Source organism: Rhinopithecus bieti, unplaced genomic scaffold, assembly GCF_001698545.2.
Source record: "Rhinopithecus bieti isolate Rb0 unplaced genomic scaffold, ASM169854v2 scaffold_11587, whole genome shotgun sequence".
Classification (NCBI taxonomy): Eukaryota; Metazoa; Chordata; class Mammalia; order Primates; family Cercopithecidae; genus Rhinopithecus; species Rhinopithecus bieti.
The window spans coordinates 1539346-1558905 of NW_016806966.1; positions in this window are offsets into that span (position 1 = coordinate 1539346).

The window sequence follows — 19560 nt, forward strand, 5'->3', positions numbered from 1 at the left end:
TAATCCCAGCTACTCGGGAGACTGAGTCAGGAGAATCGCTTGAACCTGGGAGGTGGAGGTTGCAGTGAGCCAAGATCGTGCCATTGCCCTCCGGCCTGGGTAACAATAGCGAAAGTGTCTCAAAAAAAAAAACACACACACACATACACACGCACACAAAACAACTAAGAACTCTTAATTCATCAAAAGACATTATGAAAGAGAAGGCAGCTAACAGAGTTAAAGATAAGTACATACCAACAATCCGTCAATATACATATCCAATAAAGAGCCTGTATTCAAAATATATAAAGGCTCCTAAAATCAGTAAGCAAATAACCAGCAGAAAAATAAAGATAAACGTTTACAAAGAAAGATATTCAAATGGTCGATAAACAAGGTAAGGTGGAATACTTCATTAATCATCAGAAATGTAAATTAAACCTACAGTGCCATACCACTACATCTCTCCCAGAATGAAAAATGAAAACGTAGATAACACCAAGTTATAGTACAGATATAGAACAACTTAAAATTCTGTTGATGGGAATGTAAAGTGGTATAAATACTTAAGAAAACTGACAGTTCTAAGGCTTAATGCGCCCTAGGACCTGGCAATTTCACTCTGAGGTATAGACCAACCAGAAATGCATATATGTGTGTGTGTGTACATGTATGTATATATTCACCAAAAGATGTTTACTCATGTAAAAGTCTATACCGGTGCTAAATAACCAAACGTAAGAAACTACTCAGATGCACACTAGAATTTTTTTTGTCAATTTATATATCAGTTGTGTCACATTCACATAATGAGATACTATATAATAATGAGAATAAATGCTTTATGACTAGCAACAAAATGGATGAAAGTAATAATATACCAAAGAAGCCAGACACATGAGTACATGCTATGTAATTCTATTAATATGAAATACAAAAACAAAACTACACTGCTTGAAGTCAGGATAGTGCTCACCCTTCAGAAAGGAAGAATTGACTGGAAGAAAGGACAGAGGATTCCAGAATGTTGGTAATGTTTTGTGTTGTTTTGTTTTTCTGAATTTGAGTATTGACCACATGATGAATATAGTTGTGCAAACTTAACGTGCACTTTTTTGTATGTATGGTATACTCCAATAAAGTTTTGAAAAATACAATCAAATCCACTCTTAAAATAGTGGGAGAACCTATTCACAAATAAGTGATGCCAGCAAAAGGCCCTTAAACTGAATCCAGTTTTTAAAAAGGAACTAAAATTTATAGGTAAATGAAATTTTGAAGCAAAATTATCTTCTTATTAAATATTTAGAGTTTTAATTATACATTAATGCTTATATAAAACAAGTTTTCAAAGCATTTTATTTTTCTTACCAATATTCTTATTAGACATATTTTACATTCTTTATAGCATGATCATTTTTGTCAAGAGCTTTTAAGAGTTTTCCCAGAACCTCTTAATCCTTGGATAGTTAAATCATGCTTAGGGTTCCTAACATTGAGGCATCCATGTAGATTTCCTCTTTATCAATCTAACATTCTTTCACTGTTTCAGTTATTTCATGAAATGTTGCATCTTGGGCACAGAGTATTCATATGAAATGGCATAGTCACTAACTTTGTTTCCTTTAAATGAAAATAGGCTAAACTGGTAAGGTTGCAATGCTATAATCTGCTTTGATCTCATTGTTCTATATAAAAATAGAGGCTGTAATTGCTTTAATTTTATGTAGATAGGATTCTATTTAAGTTACGACTTCTTACATCTTCTAGTATATTTTGTCATTAAATTGCCACTCTATTTAAAATGAGTGACAATTCAGTAGTACAAAATAGACATTAAACTTTTAAACACTGGTTTGTACTCATAGCTTATGTTGTGGCTGTATATGCCATTTTGCTACAAATTTAATTTTAGTAGTTTTAAATAGTTTAAAGTCATCCTTGTCACAGACTTCATGAAAAAGTGCCTGCCAGAAAGTCCAATTTTGTTACTGGAAGAATGGTTGAGCACAGTTCCTGTCACATAGATGTTCAGTAACAGATGTGAATTAGATGCTGATTAACTTAATGATGATTCAGAAGAGTAAATCTAGATTTGTTGAGGTCAAACTGGAGCTGTGTCATGTATTCGCTTTAATCCAAAAACCTGGTGTAGAGATCTTTAATTGAAGTCATGCACCATATAACAACGTTTCTGTCAAGTTTGGACCACAAATATGATAGTAGTCATATTTTTACTGTACCTTTTCTGTGTTTAGATACACAAAAACGTATCATTGTATCACAGTTGCCTACAGTATTCAGTACAGTAACATGCTGTACAGGTTTGTAGCCTAGGAGCAATAGCCTATACCATTAGAACCCAGGCATATAGTAGCTTATACAATCCAGGTTTGTGTACACTCCTGATATTCACACATTGATGAAGTCTCCTAACTACCCATTTCTCAACGTATCCCTGTAGTTAAGAGATGCATGACTGTAGTTTCAGACTAGTTTAGCCTGTTTTACAACTGTAGCACTATTTTATCAGCACAATTGTGATAGTATATTTAATGAAATACACTGCTTGTCTCCCAAATACTGAATAGCACATATATTTAAAAAGTTTTTTTAATCTGAAATTCAATTTTATCTTAGTGTCTTCTTTTTTGTATTTGCTGAATCTGGTGACTGTGTGTGAATGACAACATTGCTATCAAATGACAGTTATTTTTAATGGTAAAATTGTAGAGGGACTCAAAAAAAAAAAAAATGCTAAAGCCAAAAAGGGTACAAGCTTTGAGTACCCTAGAAAATCAGCACTTTCCGGGTTAAACAGTGCCTCCATGGCTCATCAGCAGCTTATAATTTCAGGCTGTTGCCTTTGAAGGTTCATAGTTACTGTTCATTAATTGCTATTTTATGTCTCCTGTTTGTTTTAAATTTGTGACTAAGATCCTCAACATTGAAATCAACAATAATTTTATATGAATTTTATTTTTCACATCCCTTTTTGATTGCAGAAGGACATGAGGTCTATTCCTTGTTTGCTTACAGTGAATGTGACTTCATTTACCCTTGTTTAAAGTTATTTTAAATAATATGAACTCCATTTTCAGTGTCACACAATGTTGTCAGTTGCTGGATTTGTGCCCATTCAAAGTGAGTTAAGTCACCAGTGGTCACAGAGAAGACTTTTCTTCTGGTACTAAGTAATCAAGCTGAGAAAGAGAAAGGGAAACTATGTTTATGGCAGTGTAACTAAGTTACAGTAACAAGATTTGTCCTGTACAAAGCCTGGATGAGTTAAAATACCTTCTGAGTCAAGTGGTCACTCATGGGAAATAAATTAACTCTCCTGGGACACTGGAGCATGAATTAGTGATCTGAAGAGGCAATTAATCTCAAATGAATGAGCACTTGGCTTCTAGATTGCTCTCTACTTACGTTACAGTTTTTCAAGAATCAAATGTAGGTTAACCTACAGTGTAGTTTTATGTAGATTAGTCGAAAGTCCATGTTAATTCAAGACAGTGTCTCTAAGAAGCAAAAAATATCTTAGCATATTGAAAAAAAAACCCTGCAAGTTGGTCATGGAATCTAAAATAGAGATACAACTAAAAATCCTCTCAACAAAGTAGGGGAGTCACAATAAGGCAAAAAACAAGCAGTTTATTCTTTAGGGCTATCAGAACTCGTGGCCTGCTTCTTAAATTAATTCTGGCTTTCATTTTAAAGTGATGTTTATTTTCACAGGCAAGTTAAAGACTGTGTAGAAGCCTACTATGATAACCCCTTTTCTGATACTGCATTATGAAAGATAACTGAAAATTACTGAGATGAACTAATTCCATAAGTTGTATGAAAAAAAATTACAGTCATTTCAAATACCAGATCCCCAGTGTTATGAGTACCGTTTAGTCTCAACCAGCAGAAAGAGCTATTGTAAGTCCAAGATTGCCTTTAGCTATTAGCTTTTCCAGTATGCCCGTCCATTTCAGAGTGAAAAATAACCTAAAGCTACAATGAGTGTCCTTTTCATGAGCATATATATGTATTTCTTATTCATACATACACACACCTTGTGGACAAACCTAACAACAAAAATAGTTATATATTTGAGATATGTCATCTACGTTGCACTAAAATTTATTCACAAATGTGACTATCTCAAATGGATGAGAACCTCTAATTTTGCACTTAGGATTTTGCCAACTTTATTGAACATCCTCTATATTTAAAAAGACAGGCTGCAGTGATACATTTGGCCAATAGGTGGCACCATTTAATTACCTTGAAATTCCTCAAATTTGAGACTTGTAGTTTGGCCAAGAAAAAAAAAAAAATTACCTTATCAATTCTGCATGTTTGAAAGGTAAACTATTAGAAAAGTTCCTGCACATTGATAATTACTTCTTTTGTAGCTTTTAGAAACTAGCATTTTTTTCTAGTGTTATTTCCTAGATGCCATTACTTGGGCTATGAAATAGAAAATGAATGCCTGATGCAGTGTCATGTTGTTCCATCATTATACATGTAATTTTATCATTTTAAAATTGTGAGTTTCTAGAAAAGTATCCGTCTGTTACAATACAATCTAGTGTCTTGAATCAGAAGAAAGATAAGGGAGCACTCCTAGGCACTTAGGGAAATAAGGAAACAGGCAGCAAAAAGACCTGGTTTGAGATAGTGAATTTTTTCTCACCAGCAAAGCAGTCAAGAAATCCTGGAATTGAGAGCACTGTGTTTAGTCAAAAGATCTGACATGATCTGAGATTTAAAATTAATTTTTAGTTGTTAAGCAATTATTTAGTGCCTCCCATTCCTGAAAAAAAAAAAAAAAAAAAAAAAAAAAAACGGGGCTGTGGCCCTAAGAAGAAAGAAAAAAGTGGTTTTACAGTCATTAAAAACATACTATGTGAAATGCAGAGAAAATGCATGAAAAAATGAACCAATTCAATTTTGTCATGTTACTATGGAGTATTTAGAACAGACCATGGCAAAATCCAAAGTGTCTTGTGAATAGTAAAAGAAAACTCAAAATTTATAATTATTTTAATATTAAGAAATTATATTCTAATTATTTGAAAAATAAGTTATGTGGGAACAGACACATTGAACATCAAGGTCAAGGTAAGTAAGTAACAGAACTTTACACAAATAATAGCCTTGTAGACAAGAAAAATAAAAGAGTATTGATTTGGGAGGTCTTAGAAATTGTGTAGTCCTGCCCTTTATTTTTTGGATGAGAAAACTCAAGCCTTGAAGAGTTTAATGATTTGCCCAAGGTTGCATTAGAATACAGCTTTTCTGGGTCTTAGTCCATGAACTACTTCTTGTCTAATTGGCAATTTCTGATAATTGAGGTAAGTGACTTTAACATATTATTTTTTATGAAAAAAGATTTTTTAATTACAGTATAGACTTTTATAATTTCATCAATTTGCATTACATGATAATGTATTTGCAATGCAGTCTTAATTAGGAAGCTTCTCCACTCTGAAAAGGGAAACTCATTGTACTCTTTATTTGAGCAGCTCTGCTCCATTTATTATATCAGTGCTTATATAAATGGCAAGAAGTTCTGGCTAGTGGGAGGGCCAGAACTAACACAGAAAGGCCTTTTGATATGATAAAATACTATATTTGCTCATTAATATTTAGGTTTCATAGTTATACACTTATGGGTATAAGAAAGCACCTTTATTATTGAAATTTCTTCATAAACAATAATGGTATGCATTTGAAACTCCTGTTTGGGCTATTAATTTTTTTTTTATCATGCAAGATTTCCTAGGAATGTATCTGTCACATAGCAGCATAGATATTTGAGATGATGGGGCTATTAATTTGATCTTGAACAATTATGTCAGGCATTCTTTTGTACACAATGCCAACCACTTATTAAAATAGATTACAGCAAGCCCTTTGCTACTTCTGTCATTGCCTGCCATCACTATATGGTTTTATGTACATGTCCCTCCAAAATTCATAGGTGGGAACTTAAACGCCAAGGTGGTAATATTAAGAGGTGGAGCCTTAGGGAGAGTGATTAACTTATAAGGACTCTGCCTTGCGAATGGGATTAATGCCCTTTTAAGAGGTTTCAGAGAGCACCTTGACCCTTCTACCCTCCCTCCCTTTGCCATGTGAGGACACTGTTCATCCCTGCAGAGGGTGTAGCAACAAGGTACCATCTTGGAAGCAGAGAGAGAGCCCTTACCACACACTCTATCTGCCGGCACCCTGAACAGTGAGAAAGTTCTATTACAGTGGACCCTTGAACAAGAGGGGGATTAGGGGTGCCGACCACCCCAACCCCATGCTGAGTCAAAAATCCACATACAACTTTTGACTCCCCAGAAACTGAACTACTGATAGCCTACTGTCGACTAGAAGCCTTGTTGGCAACATAAGTAGTTAACATATTTTGTATGTTAAATGATTACATTCTGTATTTTTTTCCCCTCAGGCTGGAGTGCAGTGGCATGATCTTGGCTCACCGCAAGCTCCGCCTCCCGAGTTCACGCCATTCTCCTGCCTCAGCCTCCCGAGTAGCTGGGAATACAGGCCCCCGCCACCAGGCCCGGCCAAGTTTTTGTATTTTCAGTAGAGACGGGGATTCACCATTTTAGCCAGGATGGTCTCGATCTCCTGACCTCGTGATCCGCCAGCCTCAACCTCCCAAAGTGCTGGGAAATAAACTAGAGAAAATAAAATGTTTAAAAAAAAAAATCATGAAGAAGAGAAAATATATTTACTCTTCATTAAGTGGAAGGGGATCCTCATAAAGGTCTTCACCCTCACTGTCTTCATGTTGAGAAGGCTGAGGAGGAGGAGGTAGAGGAGGGATTGTTCTTGCTGTCTCAGGGGTGGCAGAGGCAGAAGGAAATCTGAATATGAGTGGACCTGGGCAGTTCAAACCCGTATTATTCAAGTTTACCTGTAACTATAAATTACCCAGTTCGTGGTATTCTGTTAAACGAACCCAAACGGACTAACACTGTATAAGAATAATTAAATCATTTAAAATGTTATGATTCACAGAGGTTTTCTCAAACTCTACACCTTTCCTTTGCTTTTTACTTAATCATACCCAATATACATCCACTCTGAATTAGTAAAGTTTGACGTTTGATGCTGACGTCCTTTACGTCTGCTCCAAGTCGTAGAGCTTATGGCATGTCTAGAGACTCTTGGAGGAGAGGAAATCTGAGCTGGCCCCTGAAAGGCAGGTGGGATTTGAATAGTGAGCAGAGGATATTCCAGGAGCTAGGAATGTGAGACTAACACAAGAGGGTGGACTGGTTTATCTAGAGTTTCCTTGACTGCAAGGACTTGGGAAATGAGGCTAGAAAGACACTTTGGGGCTAGATTGAAGGAATTTTTAGTTCCAGAATAAGGAATTCCCTGATATGCTATAGCATTAAACATTGAAGGTTTTCAAGTAGCAGAATAATTCGATTAAATCAACTTTTGGAAAGATAGATCTCCTGGTGGTATAGGATATAAATTGTAGGCAAAAAGTACTGGCAACAAAAAGACTACTATTGTAATTGGGTAACTCAAAGGTAATAGAGGCCTAAATTAGGGTGGTGGCCGTAAGAATGACATAAATATTCCAAAGGAGAAATTAAAGCAGGGACTGACTGCTCCCTAGGTCTTGCTGTCCAATCCCACTTCCAGCAATCCAAACAAAAGACTGCAGTTTTCAACATGGATGATTAATAATAATAATAATAATAGCACTGGTAATAATAATAACAGCCAACATTTTCATAGTGCTTACTGTGCCCAGCACTTCTATAAGTGCTTTATACTTAATGCATATAATCTTCATAACAACCCCATGAAATAAGTATTATTATTCCCATTTCATGGATCAGAAACCTGAAGCAGAGAGGGGCCGGATGATGTGTTCAAAGTTGTATGGATATTGAATGGCTGAGCCAGGACTGGAACACAAGCAACTGGGCCTTGGACCCTAATGCCTAGCCTGGTGGTCTCACCACCAAGTACTAGTTTGTAGCATATAGCCCTTTTAAATTTATGTGGTAAAGTTAAAATGGTGGTGAATATCTGCATATACTTAGAGTTGGGAACCTAGAGTTCAGAGAGTACTCAGGATAGAGGATATAAAATTGAATGACATGCATACTTCACTCAACTTGAATGTTTGAAACTCCATTACTACATTTGATGATAGAATTTAACCCACTGATTTTCCACAGCTCGGGAGAGAGGGTGTGGTAGGGCTGGGATCAAAACAATAAAGATTTTCAGACCCATTGGAAAGAGTTTTGACAGGCTTTGTCATCATAGCTCTCAGTAGTAATGCTCTGCTTATCTTTTGTTCTCTGATGTATGCAAAGAATTTGCTACGTCATCATGTACTATTTTAATTTCCACTTGGTTCTAGGAAATCAAGTCGCTTATAATATTTTCATGCTCATTCTTATGTTCCAATGTTTAACAACCGTTTTAGGATTCTGAAATTTCTCAACGTTACAACATGCATGAAATATCATGACTAGTTCAGTTGTCCAGATACTCATCCAAAATCAAAGGGCTGTACAGCATTGTTAAGAGACTGGGGTTTGGAAAAAAGCTCCTGAGTTTGGATCTCAGTTGTGCCATTTACAGGTTTCCTGACCTTCGGCAAGTTCCACTTCTGTTAATACCCATCTCATGAGAAGGTTTAAGGTTTAGGAGGGATGACATATGCAAGCCATTTCTTACTATTCCTGTGGAAGAGGTCAGTAAATTTTAGCTGTTCTTATTATCTGACCTCTGAATGTGTACAAATTTTGTGGACATCTAAACAGTAAAAATTACCCCCAAATATATTTTCCTAAAATTATAATACAAACCTCTTCAAGAGAACGTGTTTGGCAGAACACTTCAGTATTTAATCTCACCACAACTTTAGAAAAGGAAAAGTAATACCTTCACAAACAATTCATCACATCCAAAACAAATAAATGCAGCACTCCTACTAGCTGTTCATACACAGATAGTGTGTTAAATAACCATGGAATTCACTGCTTTAGACTTAATCAGCCATGACATGCCCAGAGATGTTTTCTGGAAAGTTTTATTGGCATTTGAAATGGTTTCCTGTTGGCGAAGTGTACAGTACCTCAAAACCCAACAGGCAAACACTGTATCCAACAGAATTCCACCTCAATAGTTTAAAAACTTATATACATGCACTGTGAGAGAATACAGGTCTTCAAAGTATCAGCATTTATAGTGACAGATACTATGTGTTTAGAAAGCTAAGTTTTTAAGAATCCTATGTTAGTGCAAAATTGTTCCCTCCATAGAGATTTTGCTAGGTCTTCGCAAAGGTCAAACTGTTCACATCTATTGTCGTGATTCCATTTACGAGTCAGTAGGAGATTGGAAATTAACCATTTTTTCACATGCATTAACTGTTAAAATTTACAGAAGTACTGTATCTCATTTAATAGTCATAAAAACAGTATGGGATAAGTGATAGTATCTCCAGTTCCTGAGGAGGAAATCGAAACTTGGAAAAAAAATAAGTAAATGATTTAAGTTCACAACATTTCTAAGTAACGGACTAGGAATCCAAACTCAGGTCTTTTTGATATGAAAGTTCCAATCTTTCATGCCCTACTGCTTCATGAAAACCACTGATCAAGCCTCTCACTTTTGGAAATGACTTTTGGATATTTTATTGAAGGGAGGGGCTGTTGATTATAAGGAAGTGATTGGAACATGATTTAAAGTGATTATGATAAATGATTTTTTTTAAGTATCCCAAAGTCATAAATGAAAAGCCTTGATAATACAAGTCTTTATATGGCAGGTGGCTCAGAGTATGTTCTGCTATGTTTGAAAATAAAAGTTCAAGAAGCCTTTGAATTCTGGATTTAGAAAAGTGCACTAGTATATTTTAGACTAACAAAATTTAGATGAAATTTAAAATTTTAGTATTGCAATCCCCAGCATGATTCCTGAATAAAGTGTCTATTAGCACCTGCTTATATGGTTTGGTGAAGCTCAAGAATAGTGTAAATACTTTAACTTGAATTCTACTATTTATAAAGTGATTGTATGAATGAATTAGAAACATCCCAAAAAAAGTCTTAATAGGTATAATGGCTATGGTTGCCCTCAATAAAAAAGTTACAAATATGTATGTTCATATGTCCAAACATACACAGATATGCACAGGTTTTTAAAATTTTTGTTATTTTATATTATATTATTACAAATTAATATTATTCTGGTACTTAAGAAATACTATAAAGTTTTTTAACTGTTATAATTCTGTTTCTTTATTATATCTTAGTTATTATTCAAACTAGAAATATGAAATTTGGAGGCAGCAACTCTTGTTTACATTAGCTATTCATTGCTACATTGAAAAAATATCTTTCAGGGGCTCTTAGCCTTTTTTATGCCATGGGCCCCTTTTCAGAATTATGTTTTTAAATGCATAAAATACATATAGTTACTAAAACCCAATTATTTTGAAATGCATTTATCAAAACATTTTAAAGTTTGTGACATATATACTTTTTATTAATGCATTAAATTACAAAATCGTACAGCGTTCTATTGCTGCTATAATTTTGAATTAGTGATGAGAAATGATCTTATGAGATATCTGCAATGGCTGTAATATGATGGGGAAAAATCTGTGTTTTCTATTGGTGACAAGTCACAAGAACTGCTAATAACACTTGATTTGTTGCCTATGTTCATAATGGAAAGGAATGCCAAAATAAAAATGTAATTTTCTTTCCAACCAAATTTTATTCTATGCATGGACCCCTGGAAGTCCATGGACCGCTTGTTAAGAAAGTAACTAAGATATCTGTTTTCCACAAGTTTGTATCAGCAATGATTATTTACTATCATTGCATACTTTGGGGCTCCTATTATAATAATCGCTGTCATATTTAAGGTAGACTAAACTACTATATTGGCTTGCACTGATATATATTCTGGCGTCCAACACAATGGAAGTCTTACTTCTCAGTCGTATTACAGGAAGGCAGGTGGCTCTCCTCCAGGAGGTAATTCAGGGACCCAGACTCCTTCCACCTTATATGTGTATTAACTCCTAAGTCCTTACTGGTCTAAATTCGACTGACAAGAGTGGAAAGAGTGTAGGGAAAAAAAAAAGCAGTGGTGGTGATGTGAGCCATTTCTGGGTCAAGGCAACTTAAAAGCCAAGACAAAATTTGGCTGGAAAATTAGCTTTTGCTCCTACAATCATTTTCTTTTAAAGCTCTTATGAGATAGATTTGAGATGGTGTTTTTCTCATATCATCCCTCACATTCCTAAGATAAACCTTACTTGGTTGTGGCAGACTGGCTGCTTTTCTAAATGGTTGAGCTGGGAAGAACAAACAAAAAACTCAGCAGGCTTTGCTCTGTGAATGGGAGCAGCTGAACTGCAAGCATGTGAGCTGTGTAAAGTGTCCTTCTCTTTGACTCCTCAAAGGTGATCTATCAATTGCTGCTTCCTATTTATCTAACATCCTAAATATCACTTTAATCAGGACTGCCCCTGCCACTGCCTTACTTCAGATGCTCTTAAATTCTCTCCTGCACTACTTCTGTAATAGCCTATGGATGGAATGTTTTGCCTTCAGTTTTGTCCTCCCTCCCAAGGTCATTTTTCTACCACTATTCTCCAAACTTTTAAAACTTCACACCCCTGTGAGTGAAAACATTGAGCACACACTTCCATGCCTGCACATTGATTTCTTTATAAGTATGTATACTTTCACTATTATATGTATATAATAAGATGTTTATACACATTAAAAATGTTTAAATGGACAGATTAAAAGATAAATGTGAATAGAAGTTCTAAGATGATCTTCTCCATTCAATGAATTATTTGACACATACATGTATCATCCTGTGTACTGTCAAGACAAAGGATGCTACAAGCATTGGAGGAGTCACTGAAGAATTACAGCTTACCTGAATGTGGGAGAAGCTAGGAAGCCCAGGTGGGTCTGGAAGGGGAGAGTCAGGACTGGAGAAACACTAACAACTTCAGCTTGAAGTAGAAATGCTGACGGAAGAGTTGGAGTTTGCAGATAAGTCTCAGAAGCAGTAGATTTGACCACAAATAAGGACAGTGAAGTAGGAGCTCCTACAGAATTCTCAGAAAACTGCTGTGTGGGACCATCTCTGGGGACCCCAGGACCTTCTGCATATGATGCTTTTTGCTTCACCTCTACCTTCTCAATTTCCCCAAGTTCTTCTCCTCAGAAAACTCTAAAACATTACTCTACTGAGAAGGCAATTCCAATAAATGTATTTCCCAGCCTCAGAAGATACTGGAGCTGATGGTACCAATTGACAACAATCAATCCAATCCAATATACTTTGGGGAACAGCCACTTAAGATTAGAGACTAATGCTCTATTCTGGAATTCAGAGTAGTTTTCTCAAATTGCACCTGATTTTGTCTTTTTCAAAATCTTACAGCTTCCTTTTTCCTCCAGTGGTTTATAACCATTTTGGCCCTGAAAACTTTTGTTTACATACTTATGTAAGAGTTTAAGCAAATAAAAATTCTTATATTAAGCACTGGTTGAGCAATGGGAGAGTGTCAGAACCCTCTTCCATTTCCCCACAACCTGCACTGTTCCCCATAACACTACACAGTGCCCCCTTAATAAGGAAACTTCCAGAACGCCATGGAACCTGTATAGAAATCACCGCCCTACAAAGGTCATGAACAGGCACTTCTCAAAAAGAGACATTCATGCAGCCAATAAATACATGAAAAAAATGCTCATCATCACTAATCGTTAAAGAAATGCAAATCAAAACCACCATGAGACACTATGTCACACTAGTCAGAATGGCTATTATTAAAAAGTCAAAAAATAATAGACACTGGCAAGGTTGCAGAGAAAAGGGAACATTTATATATTGCTGGTGGGAATGTAAATTAGCTTGGCCACTGTGGAAAGCAGTGTGGAGATTTCCCAAAGAACTGAAGACAGAACTACCATTCAACCCAGCAATCACTCTACTGGATATATACTCAAAGGAAAATAGATCGTGCTACCCAAAAGACACATGTACTCCTATGTTCATGCAGTGCTATTCATCATAGTAAAGACATGAAATCGACCAAGATGCCCATCAATGCTCACCAATGGACTGCATAAAGAAAATGTGCTACATATACCATAGAATCCTACGCAGCCATAAAAAAGAATGAAATCATGTCCTTTGCAGCAACGTGGATGCAGCTGGAGACCATTATCCTAAGTGAACTAATACAGAAAAAGAAAACCAAATACCACATGCTCTCACTTATAAGTAGGAACTGAATATTAAATACACATGGACACAAAGATGGGAACAATAGATACTGAGGACCACTTGAGGTGGGAGCGGAGCAAGGGGGGTGGCTTGGAAGGCTGCCTATTGGGTACTATGCTCACTACCTTGGTGACAGGGTTAGGCCTCAGTGACACACAATTTATTCATGTAACAAACCTGCACTTGCAGCTCCTGGACCTACAATAAGAGTTGAAAAAAAAAAGAAAAAAAGAAAGCATACAAATGAATAGCCAACAGGTATATGAAAAAAAAATGCTCAGTATCACTAGTCATTGGGGAAATGCAAATGAAAACCGCAGTGGGATATCACCTCTCACCTGTTAGAATGGCATTTGTCAAAAAAACGAAAGATAACAAGTGTTGGCAAGAATGTGGACAGAAGGGAGCCGTTACACACTGTTGATGGAAGTGTGAATTGAATTACTACAGGCATTACAGAAAACAATATGGAATTTTCTCTAAAAATTAAAAACAGAACTACCATAGGACCCAGCAATTCCACTTCTGAGTATGCAGGCAAAAGAACTGGAATCAATATGTTGAAGAGATATCTGCACCTCTATGTTCGTTTCAGCATTATTTACAATATACAAGATACTGAATTAATCTAAGTGTTCACCAACAAATAAACAAATAAAGAAAATGTGAGATATATGTATATCACACACACACACGTATGTGCAAAGAATTACTATTCAGCCTTAAAAATAGAGAAATTCTGTCATTTGCAAAAACATGGATAAACCTGGGGATCATTATTGTAAGTGAAATAAGTCCGACACAGAAAGATAAATACTACATAATCACATTTATAAGTGGAGTCTTAAAAAGGTCGAACTTCTAACATAGAGTAGAATGGTGATTCCCGGAGGCTAGGGAAAGGGAATGGCTGAGGAGATGTTGGTCAAGGAATACAAAATTTCAGTTAGACAGTAGGAATAAGTTTAAGATATCTATTGTATATTAGGGTAGCTATAGTTAATAAAATATATTCTTGAAAATTGGTAAGAGAGTAGACTTGAAATGTTCTCATTACAAATAGAATTATGTGAGGTAATACATACAATTCACTTTATCCATTCCACAATGAAAACATCTATTAAAATATCATGTTGCAAACCATAAGTATACAGAAGTTAGTCAATTAAAACATTTTTAAAGAGAAAAAAAATCACTGCTTTGACATTCAAAGTAATTAGCATGGTATGTAAGGCCCTTCGTTATCTCCCTCCCCCCTACTTTCAGTTTTGTTTTCTAGTAGTCTCCAGGCATCCTGAATACTGGCATTGCCCATTTAATTTTTCTAACCTCAAAGCTTTACCTTGGCATATCTGCTCCCCTTTACTTGGAATGCCTCCCTCCCCACCACCTTATCCATCAGGTACACTCTTATTCCTAAATTTCTGCAGGTAACTGTTCCCAGCCCGAACAATCCCTCCTTTTAGTAGAACACTTGGTACAAAGCAGGATTCCAGACTTGTTGATTCCATGAATTGAGGAAGCATGAGTTGAGCCTTCTCAGAACAGCATCCCTAAAGATACAGTATACATTATCTCCACTCTTCATTTCTCAATTCTATTGGCACTTAAACAAAATATATATAGTGCATAGTTTTATTTTTGGTGTTCTTTTAAATAATAATAGCGGATCATTTTGTGTCTCTGTGTATAATTTTGCCAAAACAAAGAGCTGTTCATGAAATTTATCAATGAACGTGAGATATTTTGCTTTTGCTGGATAAAAATTGAAAATTATTGCAAAAAATGACGGAGACAAGCATTTCTTGACTCTCGTATTTGCAAAAGCAAATGACAGCATTCAGAATTCTCCACTAACTGTCCTATGCTCTCCACTCAACTTTGTCATCCACCGTTTCCTGATGCTAATCTCTTCCTCTAGGCTGGACGGTTTTCTTACTATATTTATGAACAACATGTTAGGTTTTACTTCCAATTCTTTTCTCATACTATTTCTTTTCTTAGAGCATTCTGTCATCTCCTTCTGCATTTTTTTTTTAATCTCTGTCCTTTCCAGCAAGAAAGATCCAGTTCTCCATGTCTAAACAGTCCATATTGGTCTCTTCTGCTCCGAACTTTATTATCAACATTTTTATTGTATCATTTCATTTGGCAACTAATCCCCCATTGACTTGCATTATTATGTGTCTCCTTATTGTTGTCTTGTCCTGAATTATTAGAGATGTGGCATCGTACATTTATTCACATCATCTTCCTAAACTAGCCCATTAGTATACACATAACAGGGGCTCTACACTTATTAAAAGGTCCTACAGTTCAGAGCATGTCCAAGAATGAGGGAATTTTTGAGTTTTGTTTTGAGTGATTGATTCAGTCAATATGTTCACTGAATACATTTTAAAAAGATTTGTAATCTCTTTGCTTGAATAAATTAACACTACTTTAAATAATGGGCTACAATGTAAATGAAACCAATATTTGAATGTCAAGCACAAAAACAGAATGGCAGTGGCTAAGAACTGAATGGAGGCATAGGAGCAGTCTTCATGCAAGTCTTCACTGCATTGGCAAGCACACTGGATCGAATGTTGAAAAGTATAGGTTTCAGTCCTGGATACCTCACAGGGTGGCTACCTCACAGGTACCTTTGAGAAAATTGTGTGACTTCTCTTGGGTTTCAGATTATACCTATCTAAAAGAAGAGTGTTGAGCTTCATCATTTTTATGATGATTTTGTGATCCATTCCAGTCAAAACTAAAATTTATCTCATTTGCCTTTGGGCAAGTAACGAATCAACTGACTTAAAATAAAGAGACTATCAGTCTGGCGCAGTGGCTCACACCTGTAATCCCAGCACTTTGGGAGGCCGAGGCAGACGGATCACCTGAGGTCAGGAATTCGAGACTAGCCTGGCCAATATAGTGAAACCCTGTCTCTACTAAAAATATAAAAATTAACTGGGCATGGAGGTGCATGCCTTTAGTCCCAGCTACTCGGGCTTCTGAAATGGGTCTTATTGGAGAGAGACGGCATTTCAGGAAGAAGGAACACTGTTATCAAAGGCAAGGTGGAGAGGCTCAGAGCATGTCCAAAGACCAGGACACAGTGCAGTGTGGTTTTCATTAGTTGATTCATGCATTCATTCATTCAACAAGTATTTATTGAAAACTTCGTGTATGCCAGGTCAAGTGTTACCTGATGAAGATTCAAAGATGTCTGAGACACAGCCCTGTCCCTCAGGAACTTTACCGCCCTAGAGTGGTGTTGAATGAATTCAATGAGCATATTGGAGAGAGAGAAGAAAATGAATACTCATACATTTTTAAAATTCATTCAAAAATTTGTTGGATGCATTATTGTGCACCTGCTATGTGTATTGCTCTAGAACTTGCACATTGTTCTAAGAAGACTTTTACTGTAATACAAATGGATGTGCTTATGGAAGTATTAGGAAAGGATTAACAAAGTTCACCTGGTTTCCACTTGGGATGTGATTGTGATTATTCAGGAAAGGCTTTACAAATAGATCAACTTTTATGCTAGAGTAGATGGAGTTAAGACCAAAACATCAGGCAAGAGGAATACCATGGAGGGCCCCTAATGCCATTCCAGGAGTCTGGCTTAATTCAGTTGGCACTGGGAAGTCATTGAGGATGTTTTACCACTTGAGTGACAGAATCAGAGCTTTAATTTGGCTCTTATTAATTTGATAAAGGCAGAGCTAAAATAAGGAGAAACAGGGAAGGAAACAGGAGTTTGCACACCTTTCAGTCTCCCAGAGGAAAAGTCATGAAGCTATGGTGTAAGGCAGTACCAATGCTCGTGGAAAAGCAGGAGGCAGATTTAGGAGACATTGCAGAGATTGAATAAGTGAGATGAGCCAGCTAATCAGTTACTCCTTCTTTGTTTCTACATCCAAGCATGACTATGGCTTCAAAAGTGAGTGGCCTTATTGGTAAAGATGTATAGAAACTGAAACCCTCCTACATGGCTGATGAGAATGTAAAATGGTGCAGTCACTGTGGAAAGCTGCTTGGCAGTTCCTCAAAAAGTCGGACATAGAGCTAGCGTAAGACCCAGCAATTCCACTCTCAGGGATATGCAAGAGAATGGAAAACATGCGTCCACACAAAAACCTGCGTGGGAATATTTACAGCAGTATCATTCCTGACAGCCCTAAGTGGCAGCAACTCAGATATCCATCAACTGATGAGTAGGTAAAGAAAATGTGGTATATCCACAGAATGGAATATTAATCAGCTTTAAAAAGGAATCAAGTACTAATTCCTGCTACAACATGGACAAACCTTAAAAACATTATGCTAAGTGGAGGAAGCCTGACACAAAAAGCTACAGATTCTTTGATTCTGTTTATAAGAAGTGTCTGTCATAGGCAAATCCAGAGAGAGAGAAAGTAGATTAGTGGTTCCCAGGTACTAGGGGGAGAGACAGGTGAGAAATAACTGCTAATGGATTTGAGGTTCCTTTGTGAGATGATGATAATGTTCTAAAATTAGATATTAGTACCGATTGCACAATTCTTTGAATCCACCAAAACCCACCGAATTATACACTTTGAAGGGTTTTTATATTCATGTAAATATAAATGTAACATATTTCATGGCATGTGAATTTTATCTCAATCAAGATGTTATTTTAAAAAGGGAGTGACTGCGGTGGCTCAAGCCTGCAATCCCAGCACTTTGGGAGGCCGAGACGGGTGGATCACGAAGTCAGGAGATCGAGACCATCCTGGCTAACACGGTGAAACCCCGTCTCTACTAAAAAATACAAAAAAAAAAAAAACTAGCCCGGCGAGGTGGCGGGCACCTGTAGTCCCAGCTACTCGGGAGGCTGAGGCAGGAGAACGGCGTGAACCTGGGAGGCAGAGCTTGCAGTGAGCTGAGATCCGGCCACTGCACTCCAGCCTGGGCGACAGAGCGAGACTCTGTCTAAAAAAAAAAAAAAAAAGGGGAGTGACTTTAAGACTGCTGATACCATTACCAGGATACAGTGAGCACAAGGAGGAGCAGATTTAGGAAACAAAGTGATTTTGAGACATATTAAATTAAGGCATTTATAAGACCATGTAGATAGAAATATTCATTACTGAAAGTGTAATTTGAAGAGGTAGCTCTTTAAATGCAGGTGGTTCTAAATGGGAAAAAATATAAAAATTAAAAAGAGGTAGATAAGAGTATTGTCGACACAGAAATGGTTATTGGAACCATGGAAACTGATAAAAACTAAAACTCTGAGTGAGAAAGTGCAGAGAGAAGAGACTAAGCCAAGATAAAATCTTGAAAATTGCTATAGGAAGGCAACAAGGGAGAAAACGAAATTCCAGAAAGAAGAACTATTTGAAAAAGGCCTGTGGAAAGAAGGAGCCTAGAACACATGGAGACCTAAAATATAAGGCCAATGTGGCAGAGCCCAGAGGTATGTCAGGGGACAAGGTGAGACATGACGAGACCTCAGAGGTGAGTTCCTACAACCTTTGTAGGCAAGGCTAAGGCAGGGTTCACCTAAGAACAATATGAAGCTATTCAGCCAGAGGCATCATAGTCAGATCTGAATTTCCAACAATCACTCTGGCCATAGTGTGGCAAATAATTTGGAGAGGGTTCAATCAAAATAATCCTGGTGGGGGATACTATTAGTAAGTTGGACAAGGTTGGTGGTAGAGTAGTTCTGAACTGAAGATCATAATTTAGGGGTCATCATCATATGGATGGTCAATGAAACCTTGGAGTGAATGAGATTGATTAGGGAGAGAGAATAGAGCAAGAAGCAAAGAAGACCAGTTTAGGACTATAAGACTGAGGGCCACAGTGAACTTATAGAACATCTGTACTTAATGGCCATCATGAGGAGAATGAGCCACTAAATGAGAGACAGAAGTGTTCGTCAGAGAAGTAGAAAGAACATCAACATAATCCAGCGTCATGGAAACCAAGGCAAAAGAGTGTTTCAAAGAGAAAGGAGCCACAAGCACGGAAGAGTGGTTTGAGTGCTCCTGAGAACTCAGTAAGGATAAAGACTGAAAAATGTCCGTTGTGAAAATTTCATATAGGCCGGGCGCGGTGGCTCAAGCCTGTAATCCCAGCACTTTGGGAGGCCGAGACGGGCGGATCACGAGGTCAGGAGATCGAGACCATCCTGGCTAATACGGTGAAACCCTGTCTCTACTTTAAAAAATACAAAAAACTAGCCGGGCGACAAGGCGGGCGCCTGTAGTCCCAGCTACTCGGGAGGCTGAGGCA